This window comes from Liolophura sinensis, chromosome 6 (assembly GCF_032854445.1).
Source record: "Liolophura sinensis isolate JHLJ2023 chromosome 6, CUHK_Ljap_v2, whole genome shotgun sequence".
Taxonomy (NCBI): domain Eukaryota; kingdom Metazoa; phylum Mollusca; class Polyplacophora; order Chitonida; family Chitonidae; genus Liolophura; species Liolophura sinensis.
Genome location: NC_088300.1, coordinates 55,390,791 through 55,412,919, shown reverse-complemented (window position 1 = coordinate 55,412,919; position 22,129 = coordinate 55,390,791). Strand labels below are relative to the sequence as shown.

At 41.7% G+C, this 22,129-nt stretch overlaps 2 long non-coding RNA genes across 2 annotated transcripts; one reads left to right on the top strand and one right to left on the bottom strand.

Annotated features, from left to right (window-relative positions):
* Nucleotides 1–1,499: 1,499 nt before the first annotated feature.
* LOC135466468 (uncharacterized) lies at nucleotides 1,500–3,008 on the bottom strand. The gene is made up of 4 exons (XR_010444118.1): nucleotides 2,966–3,008; nucleotides 2,564–2,628; nucleotides 2,166–2,249; nucleotides 1,500–1,738 (listed from the first exon to the last, which is right to left on the bottom strand). It is a non-coding gene; the product is annotated as an uncharacterized LOC135466468 (long non-coding RNA).
* Nucleotides 3,009–9,567: 6,559 nt separating this feature from the next.
* Nucleotides 9,568–21,306, top strand: LOC135466140 (uncharacterized). The gene is made up of 3 exons (XR_010444095.1): nucleotides 9,568–9,869; nucleotides 17,835–18,051; nucleotides 21,147–21,306. It is a non-coding gene; the product is annotated as an uncharacterized LOC135466140 (long non-coding RNA).
* Nucleotides 21,307–22,129: the final 823 nt, after the last annotated feature.

The window sequence follows — 22,129 nt, the reverse complement described above, 5'->3', positions numbered from 1 at the left end:
TGGCTAATTTACCTTACTGCAGGTATCAGGTACAACATGCATGAGGCGGACGGTGGCTGATTTACCTCCCTGTAGGTATAAGGTACAACATCCACGAGGAGGACGGTGGCTAATTTACCTTCCTACAGGTATCAGGTACAACATCCATGAGGAGGACGGTGGATAATTTACCTCCCTGTAGGTATAAGGTAAAACATCCACGAGGAGGACGGTGATTAATTTACCTCCCTACAGATATAAAGTACAACATCCACGAGGAGGACGGTGGCTGATTTACCTATCAATAGCTATACAGTACAACATCCACGAGGAGGACGGTGGCTAATTTACCTTACCGCAGGTATAAGGTACAACATCCATGAGGAGGACGGTGGCTAATTTACCTTACTGCAGGTATCAGGTACAACATCCATGAGGCGGACGGTGGCTGATTTAACTTCCTGCAGGTGTAAGGTATAACATCCACGAGGAGGACGGTGGCTAATTTCCCTCCCTGTAGGTATAAGGTACAACATCCATGAGGAGGACGGTGGCTAATTTACCTCCCTGTAGGTATAAGGTACAACATCCACGAGGAGGACCTTGGCTAATTTACCTTCCTGCAGATGTAAAGTACAACTTCCACGAGGAGGACGTTTGCTAGTTTACCTTCCTGTAGGTATCAGGTACAACATCCACGAGGAAGACGGTGATTAATTTACCTCCCTATAGATATAAAGTACAACATCCACGAGGAGGACGGTGCCTAATTTGCCTTCCTACTGGTATAGGGTAAAACATCCACGAGGAGGACCGTGGCTAATTTACCTCCCTGTAGGTATAAGGTACAACATCCACGAGGAGGACGGTGGCTAATTTACCTTCCTGCAGGTATCAGGTACAATATCCACGAGGAGGACGGTGGCTCCTTTTCCCCCGCAGATGAGTAAAGCCCAACATTAAGGAGGACAAACCCAGTTTGCCTTTCTCTACACGTATGTATATGAGAAAGGATTCACTGTACCTTAAAATATAATCCACGAATTATCCAATATGAGAAATCCAGTGACCACCAATTCCGGACAGTTGAATAAAAAAAGTCAACAACCACATTCTAGTTTAAATATATGTATTTTAAGGAGCCTTGGCACAGTTCACTAACCCACCGCCCATGGAGAGTTTGCAAACAGAAAGTGTAATTAAACAAGTTCCCTTCCCTAAAAATGTTACAGTATTGTATTCATCCGGTTTGCAAAAACCTTTACAGAAAGGCTATTATAAACTGAAGAACGCTTTACTGGGATGTATGGACAAAAGTTGTGCTTCAATACATTTGCTGCAGTACCCTAGGCAAGTTCATTAGTGTATAAACTCTCTTGTACATTCTAAGATTCTATAAATATGTAAGCGAAGCAATGAATGGTATGGAGGTGGAATGGAAAATACATTATAGGTGTAGGCTATATGTACAAGGCATATAGCCATGATACAATGATATAAAATACACATTGTCAACCCATCAGTCATCTATTATTTACGTACACAGCATGCCAGTTACGATTCAGTACTGCTGATTAAGCGGTGTGCTCTTAATTGTTCACTTATTTTAAGTGCCGTGTGTAACGATGAATGTTCAGTTTGACAGCATCTTCGCCTTGCTGCTGGTAAAGATATGTGCAGTTTGTTGAATACAAGTAGTGCGACTACATCCCGAACCAAAGCTTCCTTACATCTCCTATTTCTGACTGTCCCTTCGTACCTTCAAAGAAAAAATGTGAACAGAATGTAATCCTATCAAAGGCTTCCTATTCATTTGTAAAAGACTGAAATCAGGATATGTATATTGATTGCTACTAATTAAAAATATATGCCTGCGCACTTTTTACCAAGTCATGCGCGAAACAAAATTATGAAATTATAATGATAAATAATTAAACACACATCTAAATGTAAATGACTATTTGGTGACTTCAATATTCTGAGTTACCTTCCTTGTTTTTTACGGCTTTAGTCTTGTCAAATGTTTATACACATTTGAACACTCTGTGTATAGACTACTTGATTATCGAGCTGGAAAGCCATTCCGATACTACTCCATGCATAACAGGAGCCATAACAGAAATATCTAATTATACCAAAAAAAAAATAATAAAAACAAACAGATAAAATACAAGGTAAATACAAACCCATCCACATTTAAAATCTTCTGAATTCCCTCGGTTCCTGGTAGCTGGACTAGCTTGTGTACAAATCCAAATGTGGCGGGGCGCCTGAAGCAATGTTTCACACAAGAATCACACAGTGAGAGATAATCAGGATCCATTTCCAATGCACATATACAGACAAGGTATACAAAAGCATATACAGATTGTTTCGCACAATTTAATCACGCTCTATGTAAGCAGCAATGAATCAGTCACTTTCTTCTCCACTCTTGAACCAAATTAAGCTGTGACAACAAGCAAACAGAACATCCCAGTTCTGTACTGTAACAAAACCCCCTTATAGGCATGATTATTTGAAACATGCATGGAGTAGACCGGGATTACTGGTAACCACCCTACCTACATGTACCTATACGTACCTTTTGTTCCTAAGCTTCATTTCGAAGAACTTTTTTTTCACATAGGCTTCAAGATATGTGTAAGCCTAAAAGAAAAAATCTTATTAAGTACCATACATATACCCATTCGAAATAACACCCAGAATTACCATAATTTACTCACAAAACATTTACAAAATTCCAAATTCTTGTAGCCCTGTTTTTGGTACGTAAAACATACATAAATATAGTAACAGGGCTTGCCTAATAAGCAAATGTGCTTTCAGCCAGAAGCAGATAAAGATGAAAGCTGGATGAAAACAAGAAAAGAAAAAGACTTTTTCCAAGCAAAGGGTATTTTTTAGTACATATAAATCAAGCCAAGCGAAAAAGTCAATATCAATTTATAAATAATTTATACACCGAAATCACACTTTTACGTACCAAGTCGAGGACATTACTGAAACCAAAGCCGGTTAGAAATTCCCTTCTCGGATTTGTCAAGAAAACCTCCAGCTCAGAGCTCTCGGGCCTAGATAAAGACATAACTATGTACACAGTTGTACGAGGAAGGGGTTAGGAGAAGATATCAATATAACAGAGTGAAACACTCTAAAACACTCTTTTTAGATACATTATAATATATCCCGGGCGATGAAGAGCATGAAGACCTTTATGAAATCACATGCTACCGTCAGGCTATATGATGTGAAACAATACATTAAACTATATGTCATGTAACAAATTAATTATTTGTACCCCAGCAATTATTCCTCAAATAGCAGCTAAATCTTTCGAGTTTGTGTGACATGAATGTAGAGGGTGCTGCGCGTCACTATAGAAGAAAAGGGAAATACAGAGATGATCATATGTTTAAAACTACTGTATATAGTCAAATACAAGTGTCAATTAAATACACTGTGTCTGTAAATTATAATTGCGCAGAAAAATGTGTAGGTATTCCTAAGCTAATTGTTGTTCAAACCAGTGACTGTGCGAAACTCCACAATGCGCGTAAGCATATGAGAAAATATAGAAAAATATGTAAAAGACAAAGAAAATAAATGAACAGATTTAAGCTGTACATACCACTTTGAGCCTCTGTGTGTCAACAAGCCCCCCACATACTGGTCTATCACACCAAACCTGAAATATCAACATTATGCGGCATATATATATAATCCAAACATTGTGTTTAATTCGGTTAAAAATCCAAAACTTGTCAGACATAGTTTAATGGTATTTTTCTACTTGTATTTTTCTACTTGTCGGGTCAAACCAACGGTAATTGATGCTGCCTCGCTTTGCGCTTAATATTGAGAGGTTAGAGTAAGGAAACATGACTGTTCGGCCCGGTGTCAGTATAATGTGACTGGGTGGGGTGTCACGTTTGGTGTCATGGTGCATGATGTTCTAGTGGCGGCAAACTTTGGCGGCATGGACTCGCCCTACCACAAGAAGACACACAACACATGCACACCCTAGAAGGACTCCTCGTCGTCATATGACTGAAAAATTGTTCAGTACGACGTTAAACCCCAAGCACTCACTCACTCAATCCGCGTGTAGTAATATTTATTTATTTATTTATTTATTTATTTGATTGGTGTTTTACGCCGTATTCAATAATATTTCACTTATACGACAGCATTATGGTGGGAGGAAACATGGCAAAGCCCGGGGTGGAACCCACAACCATCCGCAGGTTGCTGTCAGACCTTCCCACGTACAGCCGGAGAGGAAGCCTGGACTTTAAACTCACAGCGACCCCGCATTGGTGGGCGGCTTCTGGGTCATTGCGCTGCGCTACGTGTAGTAATAAGGTTATCCTTACTGTGGAAGCCCCTCGTGTAGCTCATGTGATGCTATTTTGTCATCTTCTGCTCTACAGGGCACCTGTGTAACAAACATAAAAAAATTCCTGCAATATGCAACTTTGTTCTTTGTCATCTGTTATACTGTGCATAATTTTTCCTCACTAGGAATTAGTTGGAAATGCTTTGCATGTGTTGTGGAGGTCTCAATTACATTCAACGCATGTATGGAGGAAGGTTCCCTAATAAAATTATGAAATATATGAGAAAACTGAATTAGAGCTCCATACAGTAATACGCAGGAAAGTAAGTGAACCATTGAATGTATACATACTTGTACTACTGCAGATCTACCGATCTTCCTCGTCTGTCTTGGTTTTTTAGGTAGATTGTGAACTTTAAATGACGAAACGTGGAATGCAATGTTTCTTTTGGCATGGGCGATATTGGTGGATTGGGAGAAAATTTTTATAAATTATATTCCTGCCTGAGTTTATAAAGCAAGTATAGTTACCAGACAAGTATCGGAGTCGAAATCGGTAGGGTTGCTGTCTTCATTGTCGTCCATATAGTCTGGGTGAAACCACTCTGCACAGGCTTTACATTGCCAATATGTCCTGAACAGCAAACATCAATAAGCAGCTCCATAACTGTGAATATCCTCTCACTTCACCAACGATATCTGTTTTGCTTAAAGATTGATATCTCATTAATCAGTGTCATAAAATTCATTCAGAATGGAATGTTCCGAACAACAATGGCTCGCAGTAAAAAAAGTTGGGAAAATTTATAAGAATATCCCATAATTGACAGCACAAACCTTCCATTGTATGCTTTGTTGCAGATACAACATAGTTGTCCATTTTCCCCAGATCAAAGCTTTGCTGGGGATTGGTGTTTCTATAAACAGAGACATAGATATGGTCATTAAAATATAATACATAATGAACGTTGTCATGCAAATTGCTTTTTAATAGCCAATTTATTTCACTTTTACCATATATATATAAATACACAAAATAATCATGAACAAAGGCTTTGACAATTAAAGGTAATTTGTTTGCAGGAAATCATGCCCTTTAGGGGCTTGTTTTAAAAGATGGTGTATTTTATGTATTTTTTTAGCAATGACATGTTTCATAGTGGAACTTACTGTGCAACTTAGGCAAACAAATATACCCGGCTCGTTGGTTTCAGGAACACCAATGCATGTTAGATGGGACCATCCTCCTCGTGGATGTTGTACCTGATACCTGCAGGAAGGTAAACTAGCCACCGTCCTCCTCGTGGATGTTGTACTTTATACTTGCAGGAAGGTAAATTAGCCACCGTCCTCCTCATGGATGTTGTACTTTATATCTATAGGGAGGTAAATTAGTCACCGCCATTCTCATGGATGTTGTACCTTATACCAGTAGGAAGGTAAATTAGCCACCGTCCTCCTCATGGATGTTGTACTTTATACCTATAGGAAGGTAAATTAGCCATCGTCCTCCTCGTGGAAGTTGTACTTTATATCTATAAGGAGGTAAATTAGCCACCGTCCTCCTCGTGAATGTTGTACTTTATATCTATAGGGAGGTAAAATTAGCCACCGTCCTCCTCGGGGATGTTGTACTTTATACCTGCAGGAAGGTAAATTAGCCACCGTCTTCCTCATGGAAGTTGTACCTTATACCTACAGGAAGGTAAATTAGCCACCGTCCTCCTTGCGGATGTTGTACCTTATACCTGTAGGCAGGTAAATTAGCCACCGTCCTAATCGTAAATGTTGTACCTTATACCTGCAGGAAGTTAAATAAGCCACCGTACTCCTCGTGGATGTTGTACTTTATACCTATAGGAAGGTAAATTAGCCACCGTCCTCCTCGTGGATGTTGTACTTTATACCTGTAGGCAGGTAAATTAGCCACCGTCCTCCTCACGGATGTTGTACTTTATACCTGTAGGCAGGTAAATTAGCCACCGTGCTCCTCATGGAAGTTGTACCTTATACCTACAGGGAGGTAAATTAGCCACCGTCCTCTTCGTGAATGTTGTACTTTATATCTATAGGGAGGTAAATTAGCCACCGTCCTCCTCGGGGATGTTGTACTTTATACCTGCGGGAAGGTAAATTAGCCACCGTCCTCCTCATGGATGTTGTACTTTATATCTAAAGGGAGGGAAAATAGCCACCGTCCTCCTCATGGATGTTGCACCTTATAACTGCAGGAAGTTAAATAAGCCACCGTCCTCCTAATGGATGTTGTACTTTATACCTATAGAAAGGTAAATTAGCCACCGTCCTCCTCGTGGATGTTGTACTTTATATCTATAAGGAAGTAAATTAGTCACCGCCCTCCTCGTGGATGTTGTACCTTATACCAGTAGGAAGGTAAATTAGACACCGTCCTCCTCATGGATGTTGCACTTTATACCTGTAGGCAGGTAAATTAGCCACTGTCCTCCTCGTGGATGTTGTACCTTATACCTACAGGGATGTTGTACTTTATACCTGTAGGCAGGTAAATTAGCCACCGTCCTCCTCGTGGATGCTGTACCTTATACCTACAGGAAGGTAAATTAGCCACCGTCCTCCTCGTGGATGTTGTACTTTATACTTGCAGGAAGGTAAATTAGCCACCGTCCTCCTCATGGATGTTGTACTTTATATCTATAGGGAGGTAAAATAGCCACCGTCCTCCTCATGGCTGTTGTACCTTATACCTGCAACAAGTTAAATAAGCCACCGTCCTCCTCATGGATGTTGTACTTTGTACCTATAGGAAGGTAAATCAGCCACCGTCCTCCTCGTGGATGTTGTACTTTATATCTATAAGGAGGTAAATTAGCCACCGTCCTCATCGTGAATGTTGTACCTTATACCTGTAGGCAGGTGAATTAGCCACCGTCCTCCTCATGGAAGTTGTACCTTATACCTACAGGGATGTTGTACTTTATATCTATAAGGAGGTAAATTAGCCACCGTCCTCCTCGTGGGTGTTGTACTTTATACCTGTAGGCAGGTAAATTAGCCACCGTCCTCCTCGTGAATGTTGTACCTTATACCTGCAGGAAGTTAAATAAGCCACCGTTCTCCTCATGGATGTTGTACTTTATACCTGTAGGCAGGTAAATTAGCCACCGCCCTCCTCGTGGATGTTGTACCTTATACCAGTAGGAGGGTAAATTAGACACCGTCCTCCTCATGGATGTTGCACTTTATACCTTTAGGCAGGTAAATTAGCCACTGTTCTCCTCGTGGATGTTGTACCTTATACCTACAGGGATGTTGTACTTTATATCTATAGGGAGGTAAAATAGCCACCGTCCTCCTCATGGATGTTTTACCTTATACCTGCAGAAAGTTAAATTAGCCACCGTCCTTTTCATAGATGTTGTACTTTATACCTGTACGCAGGTAAATCAGCCACCGTCCTCCTCGTGGATGCTGTACCTTATACCTACAGGGAAGTAAATTAGCCACTGTCCTCATCGCGGATGTTGTACCTTATACCTGTAGGAAGGTAAACTAGCCACCGCCCTCCTCGTGGATGTTGTACTTTATATCTATAGGGAGGTAAAACAGCCACCGTCCTCCTCATGGAAGTTGTACCTTATAACTGCAGGAAGGTAAATTAGCCACAGTCCTCCTCATTGATGTTGTACCTTATATCTATAGGGCGGGAAAATAGCCACCGTCCTCCTCGTGGATGTTGTACCTTATAACTGCAGGAAGTTAAATAAGCCACCGTTCTCCTCATGGATGTTGTACTTCATACCTGCAGGAAGGTAAATTAGCCACTGTCCTCCTCGCGTATGTTGTACCTTATACCTGTAGGCAGGTAAATTAGCCACCGTCCTCCTCGTGGATGTTGTACCTTATACCTGCAGGAAATTCAATAAGCCACCGTTCTCGTCGTGGATGTTGTACTTTATACCTGCAGGAAGGTAAATTAGCCACCGTCCTCCTCGGGGATGTTGTACCTGATACCTGCAGGAAGGTAAATTAGCCACCGTCCTCCTCATGGATGTTGTACCTTATAAGTGCAGGAAGGTAAATTAGCCACCGTGCTCTCTGTGGATGTTGCACTTTATACTTGTAGCAAGGTAAATTAGCCACCGTCCTCATCGTGGATGTTGTACTTTATACCTGTACGGAGGTGAACTAGACAACATCTTCCTCGTGGATCTTTAATATCTTTTTTTCCAGTCAGTGATGGAGGATTATTACGTTATTAATTAACTATGACACATTAGAGAAGGTGTACAGGGTTATAGTAATGTCTGTGCTATCTGATGTTAAGGTGTTTAAAGTGTTGAGAATTTATCTACTCGGATATAGGCCTATATAAATATATAGGCCTATAGTCTCGTACTTTGCCCAGTTATTTGTAAACGATCAAGTTACATGTTCTGGTCTGCTCATGGATGTCCGTTCTCCTCGTGGACGTACTGCTCATGGGTGTAGGCTGCCCAGTGCTACGAGAGCAGATAAATTCTCAACACTTTAAACACCTTAATGGTATGAGATATACAGTGATATAATCCGTATGTCTTTTTAGTGAACACAAATTTGTAATTATATCCCACTACTTTGCATTTCGCGCCATATGTGTGGTCATGCGCACTATACCATCCTTCTGATGGATGTCCGTTCTCCTGGTGGATGTACTTCCGTTCCCCTCGTGGATGTAGGCTGACGAGTACCACCAGGATCCCGTCCTCGGAGATTACGGGTAGCAACCCACAGCAAACAGGTCGCTCCCCTGTTGCCTCTCACACAACCGAGAAGATGTGAGCCTATTATATTCAACGGGCTCACACAGGAGAGCTCTTGTTTAGTCGTCTTTTACGAGAACCTTACCTAGAGTGCTGTCCTATTCTTATCACCTCCTGGGGGGATTAGGTGCAGTAGTCATCATGATTGATAAAACGCCATTACATGATTTTAGGCGCCCCCCTCCCTCACACACCCATACACCTCGCCCCCAAACATACGTATTCTTAATTTCTAGTCAATAACTCATGAACTGATTACATGGCATCCATTTACATTTATATACACGTACTTTTTGCGTTCTGTTTGACGCTCAGTGGCAATGTTCAGTGGCATTAAATTAACCGATGACACAGACAATATTGTTTTCAGGGTTGTATAATAAACTGTATAATGCACTAAAAGTTGTACGCAGATGTACGCAGTCATGTTATCAGTCAACTTTTTTCATAAGAACACAGGTCGAGTCAGTCAAGTCGCCTACTTTTTTTCATACCGCTAACTGGGTCATAGCCACCGATGCAAGCCGGACACCTTAGGTAGCAGTCGCTCTTATACCAGGTCTTATAGCGGGAGACTGTCACTTGATACTCTCTCCGTGCCATTTATATCAGTACATCTATACTCAATCATTCATCGTTGATCACCTGGACGTCAGGTAGACATTGGTGGTACTGACCAATAAGCCAAACTCCAGTGTGGGGCACAACGTTGTTACGGCCATTAGGCCTACCTATACAGGATAGCCGTGGACGCCCGTGGCGACCTCGATGTAAGTTCCTTTGATACACCGCCATCTTAGGTTAGGCAGACCTGAGTCTAGTTCATTTCTAATAATCACACTATTACAGTCTTTACCAACAAAAATCAAACAATCCATACTTTATAGGCCTTTATCTTTTGGACATTTAAAAAAATCTCATATTATGACATATTATTTTGTTTCAAGATTGAAGAGTTTACCTTTGATAAGCCTGTGTTATACTTGGGGAAAGGTTGGTTGTGGTGGGGGGAAGGGGTGTCGAGGAGACAGTATATCTAAACATGTGACTCCCGTTGACTCTATAGGTTACATAGGGCGCATTGATTTTCCTTACTATTTATGTAGTAAATTTGTCAACTTCAACCTCAAAATATATATGCCCTACCTTTCGCGTGGTACAATGACATATCACCACATGCATCTTGCACATTTTTTACAACATCAAAAAGTCAACCAAGCATGACCACCATATTTTTTGAGCTGTGCTTGCTGGAAGTGAAGTCATAGCATTTTGTACCTTGGTGAACTCCAAGGGGGTAGGAAGTAACACTGGCCAAAAAAGTTTTCAGTTCTGTCGAAAACAAACAGAATTCTGAGACATTTTGACTAGATGCAAAATAACCGTGCAGAAATTTATAGTGCATCAACAACCTAAAATGTCTGTATGGCAGTATGACCTAATCAGTGCTCCACTCTTCAGTTCAGAGGCAAATCTTGGACCCATTCACCTGAACTGCGCATGTGTAACCTATATTAGGTTTAGTAGATTTGGGTATGCGCTTTGACTAATTCACATCCTGGGCGAGTGATAGGACCTACGGTTTTCAGAGAGCATTTCGTTTAAAAATATTTAATCTTTATATCTGTTTCGGATTATAAATATGTACAATATCGTTGTCACAACAGAATAATATATTGTCTGACTACCCTTCTGCCCACAGCCCTACGCTATAATTATGGTGTAGGCTTGTATTTCTTATTTACCTGTTTTTTTATCTTTCACCGAGCATAGATGAACAAACATTGTCTCATGTTTATTAAACCAGTCGACCCATTAAACCGGCCCTCACCTGTCAATACAGTCACTCGCTGCAACATATATATTCAAAAGAAATCATGTCTTCATAAGTGAAATACTCTTGAGTTAAAAAAAAGTGTAGAATTTCTATGAACACCCTTGCTGATAAGGTGATTTGTACCTTACCTAGATTTATTTATTTTATTTGATTGGTGTTTTAAACCGTACTCGAGAATATTTCACTTATAAGCTCACCACTATAAAAATGTTTGCAATGATAGGTCATTTAAATGAAATATTTTTGAGTATAACTGTCAGCACTACCACTACATGTATGTATATTTTTGCGTTGAAGGGAGAGTTGTTCTGTGAAAATAGCATTTATAGGAGATCAGTTTGCAATAGAAACAAGCTGAAGTGCGTCTGAAGATTGCAGTTGCAGATTGCTACTTAAGGTATAATAGTTATATTGAACTAAAGTGAAACGAAAAGTTGGATTGAGCCTTGCAAAAGGTTGAGGCCGAAAAAAAACGTGAAAGTATTTAAGGCTGTTGTCCTCCATAGTTTTTAAGTCAAATAAATGACACAATGATGTGATAATACTAATCCTGCATACATATTAGTTTCGGTGAAGGGGATGGTGGCGAACTTATGGACTTGCTAGCAATGTCACGGTCACCCATGTACCCCTTATACATGTGTTTTACATGTAGTGGGTTTATTGTGAAGTAAAGATATTGAGGGGTGTATATATAGCTGTATTAAGTAGGTCATACATTGTACAAGGCTGCTAAGTGTTATCGATGATCTATATGGTCGGGTCCCTCTATTTAGTTATGTACATTTGTCTAATATTTGAACAAGGAAGAAAATACTCCTGTATGTGATCTGACTCCATGACAGCAGCTGCTTGGCTTAATACAGCCATTTTGATAACATCACTGCTACCATTTGTAACTCATGCAAGCACAGAGTATGAGGTGTACAGCTTATCTGAGGTGTACTGTATGCCCTAGCCATATGCCTATATGTCAGATGTACCTCAGGAACTTTGAAAAAAAACCCACATTTAGAAGATATACCTCAGGTACACCATAGAAACTTTAAAAGTAAAAAAAAATGAATGATATACCCTAGGTACACCTTAGGAACTTTGTTAGTTTTGAGCGGTTTTTGGACACGAGATAATGTACCTCAGATGTACCTCAGGAACTTTGAAAAAAAATCAAGACTTAGAAGATGTACCTCAGGTACAGGTTAGAAACTTGGAGAGTTATTGAGCGGTTTTTGAACACGAAATAATGTACCTCAAATGTACCTCAGGAACATTGAGGAAAAAAAATCAAGACTTAGTAGATGTACCTCAGGTACAGGTTAGAAACTTGGAGAGTTATTGATCATAATTGAGTGGTCATCAGTATTTAGTGACCTCCGCCACTTTTTTTAAAGTTTTAAAACAAGAGATCAGATTTAGAGTTTACTTCAGACAAAATGGTGAACATATAAATACAAAAAAATTTGCGAAAAAGATGAATGTTAACCAATCCAATTATGCACTGATACTATCTGGGATAGAATTTGTAACACGTCAGCCAATATTTAAGTGTTTTGAGCTTGTTTTTTGTCTAAATAAAATTGAAAACAGTGTACATCCACCTTGTTTAGGTGTACTATAGGTATACTTGAGGTAGTAATTTGCATAATTGGCAGTACCTCAATACACCTTAGACAGAGCTCAGTTAAGATATGCTACACCCCAATGGTACTCATCAAATGTAGCTTATGTATAACTCTAGTAGACCTTATAAGGGTAGGGGTTCTGCTATTCTACACACTGTATGTTTGAGAAGACTTATTTTTTAAATAAATTCTTCATTTCTGTTCAGAATTTTACCATGGGGTAAAACTTTCTGACAGGCCTGAGTCTATACGCTGCTGCAGTACCCATGTACGCTGCTGTAGTACCCATGTACACTGCTGCAGAACTCGTATACACTGCTGCAGTACCCATGTACACTGCTGCAGTGCCATGTAAGCTGCTGCAGTACCCATGTACGCTGCTGTAGTACCCATGTACATTGCTGCAGTACCCATGTACAATGCCTGCAGAATTCATATACACTGCTGCAGTACCCCATGTACACTGCTGCAGTGCCCCATGTAAGCTGCTGCAGTACCCAATGTACGCTGCTGTAGTACCCATGTACATTGCTGCAGTACCCATGTACATTGCTGCAGTACCCATATACACTGCTGCAGTACCCATGTACGCTGCTGCAAGTACCCATGCACACTGCTGCAGTACCCACGTACGCTGCTGTAGTACCCATGCACACTGCTGCAGTACCCATGTACGCTGCTGCAGTACCCATGCACACTGCTGCAGAATTCATATACACTGCTGCAGTACCCACGTACGCTGCTGTAGTACCCATGTACACTGCTGCAGTACCCACGTACGCTGCTGTAGTACCCATGCACACTGCTGCAGTACCCACGTACGCTGCTGTAGTACCCATGCACACTGCTGCAGTACCCACGTACGCTGCTGTAGTACCCATGCACACTGCTGCAGTACCACGTACGCTGCTGTAGTACCCATGTACACTGCTGCAGTACCCACGTACGCTGCTGTAGTACCCATGTACACTGCTGCAGTACCCACGTACGCTGCTGCAGTACCCATGCACACTGCTGCAGTACCCATGTACGCTGGCTGTAGTACCCATGTACAATGCTGCAGAATTCATATACACTGCTGCAGTACCCATGTACACTGCTGCAGTGCCCATGTAAGCTGCTGCAGTACCCATGTACGCTGCTGTAGTACCCATGTACATTGCTTGCAGTACCCATGTACACTGCTGCAGTACCCATGTACGCTGCTGCAGTACCCATGCACACTGCTGTATTACCCATGTACAATGCTGCAGTACCCATGTACACTGCTGCAGTACCCATGTACGCTGCTGTAGTACCCATGTACAATGCTGCAGAATTCATATACACTGCTGCAGTACCCATGTACGCTGCTGTAGTACCCATGTACACTGCTGCAGTGCCCATGTAAGCTGCTGCAGTACCCATGTACGCTGCTGTAGTACCCATGTACAATGCTGCAGTACCCATTGTACACTGCTGCAGTACCCATGTACGCTGCTGCTGTAGTGCCCATGTACACTGCTGCAATACCCATGTACACTGCTGCAGTACCCATGTACACTGCTGCAGTACCCATGTACACTGCTGCAGAATTCATATACACTGCTGTTGTACCCATGTAACACTGCTGCAGAACTCATATACTGCTGCAGTACCCATGAACACTGCTGCAGTACCCATGCACACTGCTGCAGTACCCATGTACACTGCTGCAGTACCCATGTACACTGCTGCAGTACCCATGTACACTGCTGCAGTACCCATGTACACTGCTGCAGAATTCATATACACTGCTGTTGTACCCATGTACACTGCTGCAGAACTCATATACTGCTGCAGTACCCATGTACACTGCTGCAGTACCCATGCACACTGCTGCAGTACCCATGTACACTGCTGCAGTACCCATGTACACTGCTGCAGTACCCATGTACACTGCTGCAGTACCCATGCACACTGCTGCAGTACCCACGTACGCTGCTGCTGTAGTACCCATGTACGCTGCTGCAGTACCCATGTACACTGCTGCAGTACCCATGTACACTGCTGCAGTACCGATGCACACTGCTGCAGTACCCACGTACGCTGCTGCTGTAGTACCCATGTACGCTGCTGCAGTACCCATGTACACTGCTGCAGTACCCATGTACGCTGCTGCAGTACCCATGTACACTGCTGCAGAATTCATATACACTGCTGTAGTACCCACGTACGCTGCTGCTGTAGTACCCATGTACGCTGCTGCAGTACCCATGTACACTGCTGCAGTACCCATGTACACTGCTGCAGTACCCATGTACGCTGCTGCTGTAGTGCCCATGTACACTGCTGCAGTACCCATGTACACTGCTGCAGTACCCATGTACACTGCTGCAGTACCCATGTACACTGCTGCAGAATTCATATACACTGCTGTTGTACCCATGTACACTGCTGCAGAACTCATATACTGCTGCAGTACCCATGTACACTGCTGCAGTACCCATGCACACTGCTGCAGTACCCATGTACACTGCTGCAGTACCCATGTACACTGCTGCAGTACCCATGTACGCTGCTGTAGTACCCATGTACACTGCTGCAGTACCCATGTACACTGCTTCAGAACTCCTATACACTGCTGCAGTACCCATGTACACTGCTGTAGTACCCATGTACGCTGCTGCAGTACCCATGTACGCTGCTGCAGTACCCATGTACACTGCTGCAGTACCCATGTACGCTGCTGCTGTAGTACCCATGTACGCTGCTGTAGTACCCATGTACGCTGCTGCTGTAGTACCCATGTACGCTGCTGCAGTACCCATGTACGCTGCTGCAGTACCCATGTACGCTGCTGTAGTACCCATGTACGCTGCTGCTGTAGTACCCATGTACGCTGCTGCAGTACCCATGTACGCTGCTGCTGTAGTACCAATGTACCCTGCTGTAGTACCCATGTACGCTGCTGCTGTAGTACCCATGTACACTGCTGCTGTAGTACCCATGTACGCTGCTGCAGTACCCATGTACACTGCTGCTGTAGTACCCATGTACGCTGCTGCTGTAGTACCCATGTACGCTGCTGTAGTACCCATGTATCACCATAACATGGGGATCACCATTACTGTGGGGTGGGAGGGACAGGTCATTAATGAAAAGCCATCTTTGTCTAAGGATCAGCATTACGGGGTGGGGAGGGGGGCACTTTATCATTGAAAAGCTATCTCTCACTAAGGATCAGAATTATTAGGGGGGGGGGGGGGCGGACACTATGAGTGCAACAAATGGAACGAAACTGCTGAGCGTTTATAAGGTTCAGTGCTCAGTGTAAATAATGAATCAGTGCCTGTGCATACATTAACCGAATTTAAAGTAAAGCATTAGCTTACTACTGGGAGTCCTGTAATACGGTTGGATAAGGAAGGCTGGCAATATTGACGTTGGTGTATAATCATATACCGGTCCCTATACCTATTTTGTTTACACGTGATTTAAAAATAGCCATTTTGCCTAGGGACAAAAATGATGCAAGGATCGGACTTTCCGAGGGGACTTTTCAAAAATTCCCCTCGGAAAGTTTTATAGTTTTGTTCAGTTGCACTGGTGCAGTTGCTGAGTGGTTAAACAATATTTCTTAGCATCATACTCCTCGCACAAGGAGAAGCCTTATCTCGTATAACACTGCACCCAACGCCGAGGTCCCTGGGGTAACGGTGATGAACCAGGACTTGATGTCAAGTGTGCCTAATGATGGCAGTGATGTAAATCGAACGTAGTGAGCGGCACATGCGTTTTAAGGTGAATGGTTCACATCTACCATACGGCACCTCCATGGTGCAACTCATTTTCCTTATTTGCTTCAGATATTTACATGACACTGACCTTGATTTGTCAATAGCTGGTGTTGAATGCAATATTACTTATCGTTTTATCAACCACTTGTTATAAGCCGAAGATTTGCGTCTTGCCTCTCGACCAAGGCTCTTCATATTCTACTTGACTGCACGCTCAGCATCGTGATAGCATTTATAATACGAACAATTTCCAGTGATCGTGGCTCTAGTTGGTTATGACTTGAAACCTCCACACACTAAACTCTAACAATGTCAGACTATACAAAGCTTTCATCAGCAGCCATTTTTAATGATCTGCCGTTAAGAAAATTTGATGTGGGCACATATCTGTTAGATATATGTTTAAAGTGTACAAATGTAACATATACTGCTGTCATTCATGGTCCACGTATAAAAATTATACATTTAAGAAGTTACAAGTTGTGTTAAATAATACTTTTCGGTAGCTTATACATTGCCGAAAGAGATGTACTGCTAGTTCTATGCATGCACTGAACGATACTCCGTCTTAATTTTGGGGCAGTTCTACGTAAAGCTATATTCGAAATAAGAGAAAGAATTTATGACAGTACAAATCAGTTGATACTAGCGGTGTTGTGGCCCGATGTTATCCGATGTGTGTACAGCTGCTAAGCATACAGTTTATTTGCGTTTTTCCTCATTTTTTTTTCTTCTAATTTACATCCTGCTAATCTCACTGCATTTATGTTTGTGTTTGAAATTAAAGTGTACTAATATTCCACCCACATTACGAGTTGTGTAAAGTGCATGTCATCCTATACAGTTTCATATCCATTCATTCAACAGTGCACTTGCATATTCATTTAACCCAAATTTAAACGGAAACGCTTCTCATTGGCTACATGAATTTGTGGAAACGCATTGTTAGGTCTGATGTCGTGCTATGTAAGCTGAATGATAGGAGCTGCACATTCAGTCAACGTTGACGCGAACTATACGGTACGTACGCGCAGTATGCCAGACAAGGTTTCAGGGCGCATGAGTATTTTCTTAATAGACTTCAGGGACAAACATAGACACGGACATCTATATACCTATGCTGCAACATTGTACAGCTTCAAACAGCAGGTGGTGGTAAAAAAAATTTGCTGGGTGCCTGGTTTATGAATTTTGGTAGTTTCTGTTAGAAACACCGATTTTAGTAACTTTACTGCAAAATTTGTTGTTGGAAGTCAAAACGTGTCGTTTGTGTAAGAAACCAACTTTAAGACTATACGTATACGTACAGATACAGATGGTAATTGTGTGATCGACAAATGACGTCACCATTAGTCTGCTGGTGTCCTATAGTGCACTAGTGATAAAGCTTTTGCAGTGTTGTCATTCCACCGAAAATTTCCATGTACAGCCTCCATATATGGATAAGCAAGAACACAGAGGCAAGTACGGACAGAAGAATACATATTTAGTGCTTTAGTTTGTGTTGTTTCTACCCAGGTGACATGTGGGCGGGATAAACTGGTGTAAGATGGAACCCCCTGACAATCATTTCCACCGATGGAGCTGTCCTCACTTCATGTACCAGTGGAATGTTAACGATGTGCCACCCGACATCTGGGATAAGATATGTTACAAGTTGGATCTTCGAACAATGTCTGGGCCTGGAGTGTACAAACTGGCAAACGCTCTGTCATTTAACATGAAGTTCAGATGGGTAAGATATATGTCGTTATTTCTCTATGATTGTGCCCATTCAGCAAAGAAGTGGTTCACCAGCACTGAGGCTTAACAACCGGGAATATTTAGGCGGATATATTCACCATTTCTAGGCTTAAATAACAGCCTATCCTGACAGAATATTTTATGGGGATATATATAACCAAAAAATGTGTTAGGTTTAAATTAACATCATTAAACATTTAATGATAGTAGTGAATAGCGTATATCCTAATCGAACATCGATGGCTTAGTTGGTAGAGCGTCCGCCTCATAAGCGGTAGATCCAAGGTCAATTCTGGGTCGGGTCACACCGAAAACCTGAAAACAAGAGACAGGTGTAACTTCCTCGCTTGGCGTTCAGCATGAAGGGGATAGCGCAACGTCTTAGTAAAGCAGCACTAGATAAAGGATCGGTGGAAATCCGTCCTGGAGCAAGGAGGCATATTGCACGTGCATGCACTCTAAGGACTCCTTCGTCGTCAAATGACTAAAAAATTGTTAAGCACGACGTTAAGCCCTCAGCACTCAGTAACCCTCTTAGTAATCCACTCAACCAGACATCGATCCCTGTTGAACATGTTCAAAAGGCATTGGTCATAATTATTTTCAAGTTCTGGAATAAAAGCGCATGTCAGTAAAAGAGGCCAAAACAAAAATGGACATTCGCTAATCAAATCAAGTTATCTGTATTTACCAGGAATATTTCAAATCATTTGCCTTTCAGTAAATATCAGATTGGTGCCTGTACTATTTATAGTGTTAAAATGTTTCTTAAGTTGGAAAAAAGGATATCATGCGATCCGCTTTATAAAGATTAGGAACTTTTTAAACCATAACACGTGCACAGACGAGGCTGATATTTTGTGAAAGGTAATTATTTGGGCTGTTTTTAGCCAGACTTTTCTGTATAGCTTCTTTAGGTGTTGACAGAAATGGAACCAATAGAGTATGCAGATCGAGCAGGAAAATGTTTCCTATACACAAAATCAATACAGTTATGTCCTCGTAGATATATTTTTGGTAATTCTATTGAAAATAGCGTCAAATCGATCGCAGATCGCGATGTATTGTGGGGGTGGGGGAGGAAAATGTCGGTATCGGGTTAAGCTTTTTTTTAGCTTTAGTATAATGGGCTCTCATACATGGATTGAAGGTTAAGCTTTTTCTTTTAGCACCTGTACATGTATAGTGAACTCTCATTCTTTGTTGGAAGGTCAAGCTTTTTTGTTTAGCTCTCTAATCCAAGATATGGTGTGTAAATGCACATTCTCTGATGGCAGGTTAAGCCTTTTTAAACTCTTGTGTATTGGACTATTACACATGGATTGAGGGTTAGGCTTTTTGTTATGCTCCCTTGTTTAAGGTATGGTTTGTAAATGCACATTCTCAGATTAAGCTTTTTTTAGCTCCAGTATAATGGCAATCATACGTGGATCTCCAACATACAGTGATAGAAAGTTATGTTTTGTTTGTGTATTTTTTATGTTTCTTTTCGCCTGTGTACATCTACAAAGTGCCTACTGATGGCGGGTTGAACTGTTTTATAGGCTTTGTGAATGTTAATGATTTTAATTGATAGACTTTCAGTTCAAAAATTTACCAGTTATATAAACTTCAGTTTGTTTTTTGTAGTACACACGCTCTCTAGAAATTAAATCCCCATGCAGGGCAACAATTTATTGTGTATAGAGTTTCTGTGACTTCATAGCTTATGAGATTTATGGACTTTGTCAGATTTTTGTAGTGAAAGGTTTCATGTTACAATTTTTATGCACACGCCTACCTACATGTAGGAGAACAAGAAGGGTATTGGGTTTCTCTGGCGATTTAGCCATTTTCCTATATTGAGGACAGACATTCTGATTGACTTCATTCTGTTCTCCTGTAAACATGGATTTCTACAAACCTTTCTTGTTGAGCTATTATGCAATCACTTATCTATAAAAGCTTGTTGTCTCTTTATCTACTTTACCAGATTTGTAGAGTGTAAGAATTTACCTTGGTGTATATCAGTTTGTCTGGTATACTCAGTATCTGTAGAAAGCTTTCCACGTCTTTAATAGTACTACGAACCTATGACACTGGCCGATGCATGTGCCTTCAGATCAGGCCACAGACCCCCATTAGTTTTCCATGAGCGACAATGTTAACGTTTAGCTCTGTAGATCTGTCCCAAACATTCCGTGGCCAATAAGCTTTGGTGCTTACATGGCCCAGACTGTGAGAAAAAAAGGCCACAAAAATCTTGACATAGGTTGACCGTCAAAATCTGGACCTTTCTTTGCCGGCAGTTGGGAGGGGTGCCTAGCAACGCCAAGGGGGACGTCACTCGCAGCCTCATCACCAGAATTTCAAACTTTCATCATTAAAACTCATACCTGTCCAAAGCTTAGACAATTTCCATCAATTTGATACCAAGCATGCACCTGTACACCAAAAAACGGCAGGCTGGCAGCAAAAAAGACTTTACACCCTAAAATACACAGAACTAAAATCGTCTTTTGGGGTCTGTGTTCCTACACTCTGACAGAATGTTTAAACCATCCACACAGACAGTGACTGTTGTCAGCTGAGTATTCGCTCAGCCAATCAGATGGCTGCAATGGTCTCTCATTATACACGGACAGCTTATCATGGGAAGCGATATTCAAAGATCACTACAGCGAGTTGGTAATCCAACACCCCAAAATTATTTTTTAACTACCATAGCTCAACATTTGCTCAGCTATTCACAGCGTTGTGATTGTTCACGGATTGCCGCATGCAGTTCACAGTTTGCGTATCAAAGACCACTGCCTCAGTTTGAGCACGAACTCCCCACAATGACGTCTCTACCACCACAACACAATTCCATTGTCTAGTTGACTGCTATAGTAGGGGAGCTGGTGGGATTCTCTGAATGCCTTGTTTCGGAGTGCAAACATCGTTCTTAATTTATGCACTTAAATTTTCGAATCAGGCATACTTGTTATTATGGCCTCTTTTATTTATTTCTTTTAAGTATTTCTCGGTCGAGTCAGTGTTATAATTTGTCCCAAATTCTTACATTCTTGCAAACTTCCGTCTTACCTCACAATTTCATGTTACCAGATGTTGGAAGACTATGAAAAAAAAAACCCAGATAAAAGCGTGACTATGATGTTTTTGCGACACTGTTCCAAAAAAAACATCTCTGTGGGACACATTCAAGAAGGTTTGGACCGGATCGACTCGCAGGCCGCAGAAATTATCCCCAGAAACTTACAGTTTATAAAAGGTAAAATATCTGGATAGCAATCCAGGCCATTCGTCGAAATTTCGAGTCTCTTTGAGAACAGACGAAAAATCGGACATGTGGTATAATTTGTTTTTATTCCAACCATTACTAATAAGTCAATATAAGTCAATCGCCAAAGGTTAGCGGTTTATCTCGGGCACTACCGTTTCCTCCTTATAGAAAAACGGTCAGCAAACGTCAAAATCTGTTGAATATGCAGTTAAACAACGTTCAGTGATCGTGATTCAGGCGAATCGCTTTGCCCTATATACCCAGACCTAAAGACGTTTGAAATTTCTCCGTCATTTCAACTTGTCTAAGTGTGTCCATAACGCCATGTGAATTGATCTATGACAGTCATTATTAATCATGGTAACATTTGCAGATTTTCAGCGCATGGAGAATGGATGGAGAAGCTTCAGTAACGTTCCTCAACAGAATACAGAGTCCATCAGTTCCACGTCACTTCCGTATCATCGCCTGCCTATGCTGTTCGGAAGACGTCCGGACGGCAGCCCTCATGATCAGCCCTCACATCAACCTTGGCCGCACCGGCATGAATATATCGGCGTCTCTCCGCGTGCATGTTATCCATACTCACGCAAGAGGACAGATATCAAACAAGAACTAGAAGGTAGTTGTCAGCATGAAAAATGTCATTTCAGAGGCCGAATGCACTGCGATTCTCCGGACACTCTTCAGACATATGTATCGGATTACAGCCACACCTACACAGACTGCCGACAGGCTTCACTCCTTCAAAGTCCCTCAGGTGATGACTCCCTGGTTGAGATCCCCGTGTGTCAGTGCTCTCAGA